The sequence below is a fragment of the Mus musculus genome, chromosome 8 (genome assembly GCF_000001635.26).
Source record: "Mus musculus strain C57BL/6J chromosome 8, GRCm38.p6 C57BL/6J".
NCBI classification, from domain to species: domain Eukaryota; kingdom Metazoa; phylum Chordata; class Mammalia; order Rodentia; family Muridae; genus Mus; species Mus musculus.
This window is the reverse complement of record NC_000074.6, coordinates 87,616,157-87,618,556: the sequence shown is the minus strand read 5'-3', so window position 1 is coordinate 87,618,556 and position 2,400 is coordinate 87,616,157.

Below are 2,400 nucleotides of genomic sequence, written 5' to 3'. Positions count from 1 at the left end.
CACCCCATTGCCCTGCAGCTCCTCTGGGAGGGTGCAGGTATCAGTAGGATGCTAACTGGTGTCTCCATTTCTCACCTGAAGCTGTGGAGCTGGGAAAAGAAAACCAGCTGTCCAGGCTGCAGGATGAGTCTCCGGCTTGAAGTAGTGTGCCCGACGGCTCCTCCCATCCTTCACACCACCAGTTTGGCCAGTCTTGAGATTGCATTTCCCTGTGAAGGCCTGGAAGGGTCCTGGTCCGCTTTTGCCTCCCCTCCCATCTGTGGCTTCTGTGTGCCAAGGAATGTTAGTGAGCCAGGTTCTCAATGACCAGCAGATTTGTCCTCAGGGAACATTAGGAGGTGTCTAGAAACCCTGGGCATGGGATCTTAGCATCAATTAGGCATAACTTGTTAGATATTCTCCAACCTTTGGGAACTCCTGTTCTTCACAGATACCCATGTTGGGTTAGCAGTGCCAGGTTATGAGACTCTGAGGCTCTGATTCGGGTTAAATTTCACGTGACTGGTCACACCAGCCACTCTCTCCTACTGTTCTCTGTGTTCTCAGACAAGGACACACAGCAAATGGTTACCCAGTACTTGTCGCAGCTCTAGCCAAGGGATCACATTATACTTGTAAAGAATGTGAGTCCGTGGGTAATTTGTAACAGGTAAGAGTATTAGGGGTCAGGAAAGTCTTCTGGGTCGGGGTCAGGCCTCCAGGGAGCTGGGGAACTGAGGTAGGCCAAGGTGGAGCTTTCCATGGTGCTAAGTCCTCAAAGGATCACTGAAGCCTTGGTGAGCTCATGGTCCTATGGAGACAGTCCACACTTGGGTCAGGAATCAAAGCCTTTCGAGCAGTCCCCTGATATCACCCACTAGCTGTGGGCTATCTCAGGTGCGTGCGTAGTCTGTTTTGGCAGAGGCAAGGCCATGACATTAACTCATGAGAAAGCATAGCTCTTGACAGGGAGCATTTAGTTTGTGAGAGAGCGCACCCCTCCCTCCTTAGCATTTTTAACCTCTTAAGTCCCAGAAGGATTTGTCTCCTACAGCAGGAAACATGCAATTTTACCACACTGCAACTCTCTAAAATAAGGTCTCACATAAAGTTCTGTTCACTGAACACCAAGGAGTCTTATCATGTGGGGCTTGTCTTGCTGTGGAGGGGCGGTGGCCTCTTTTATCCAGGATGTCCCCATGACCCTCGGCTACTTACTCTTATCTTTATTCTCAGTGCAGCCCCCCCCCCCCCCCGGATCCTGATGTCCCCATCCCCAAGCACTAGTGTCTTCTCTACCAGCCGTGGGCTTTCTGCATTCTGACCCCAGCATTTCCCTCTGCCTCCTTTCCCACAGCGGACTCTGAAGCAAACTTCAAGAATCACAGGGCCAACTTCTCAATAAAAACTAATGGAAACCAATCTGTCCTTTGTTCTGGGGCTCCCTCCCCTTCTAGCTGACTCTGAGGTCCCCACTCAGTCACACTTTTGCTCCTCTGGGTAGTTGTAGGGCTTGTGGGTGATTTGCTCCTGGGAGCCAGCCTGAGAGCGGAGAGAGAACCGTTGGCAGGCTTTGGAGCGAATGCTTCCGATGGTACAAAGTAGCAGCTTCGTTGCGGGTGGAGAGTGACCCATATTTCCTAACGTGATTTCCCTGCTGTAACTCAAATTGAGTTCATGTTATTCTAATGATATCAGTTGACCTTGAGAATTAGACCAAGAAGCCTGGGGTTATTTCTCCCGGCTTCCACGGCAGATTCTCAAGATGTGTTTGGAAACATGATCGGCTCCTCATTGCCCTCAGTGGGCAGGGGGAAACAGAAAACAAAGATTCTGACCTGCTCTGATTTCTAGAAAATGCATCTGGGTGGTGGTGGCAGACCATAAGAGGTTTCCTGTCTCTCGTTAGTTTCTGCGCCTGTCTGCTTCGCAGCCTATGTATGCTCGGCATCCACATTGCCTGGCCCTTGTCTGCTCTAGTCTTTCCTTAAAGCTTCACACTCACGGTTTATTCCTGTTGAAGTCCCGGCCCTTGTTCACACCCTGGGTCCTTCTTGTCCTCATAACCCCTGCCATGCGTGCACAGTGTGACTGACTGCTTTCTTCAGCCCACACACTCTCACCCCCACACCTTCATTTTATGGTCCTTCTCAGAACCAACCAATTGCTTCTTGTGTCTTCTCTGTTCGAGGCTACATTACTCCCCTTGTGTCCACTTATTGCCACATGCATCATGTGGCTCAGGGTACTTTGGATGCTGAGTTTTTAGCTAGGCAGGAGGTGGCTGAGCGAGCTTCCATAGCAGGGGAAGGGGCATGATCCAGAGTACACACGCAGAGTATCGAGGGACCTTCTATGTATAAGCCTCAAGGGGCATTGAAGTGTGGGGTGGCTTAGGGAAACACCCTGAAGAGGATGCCT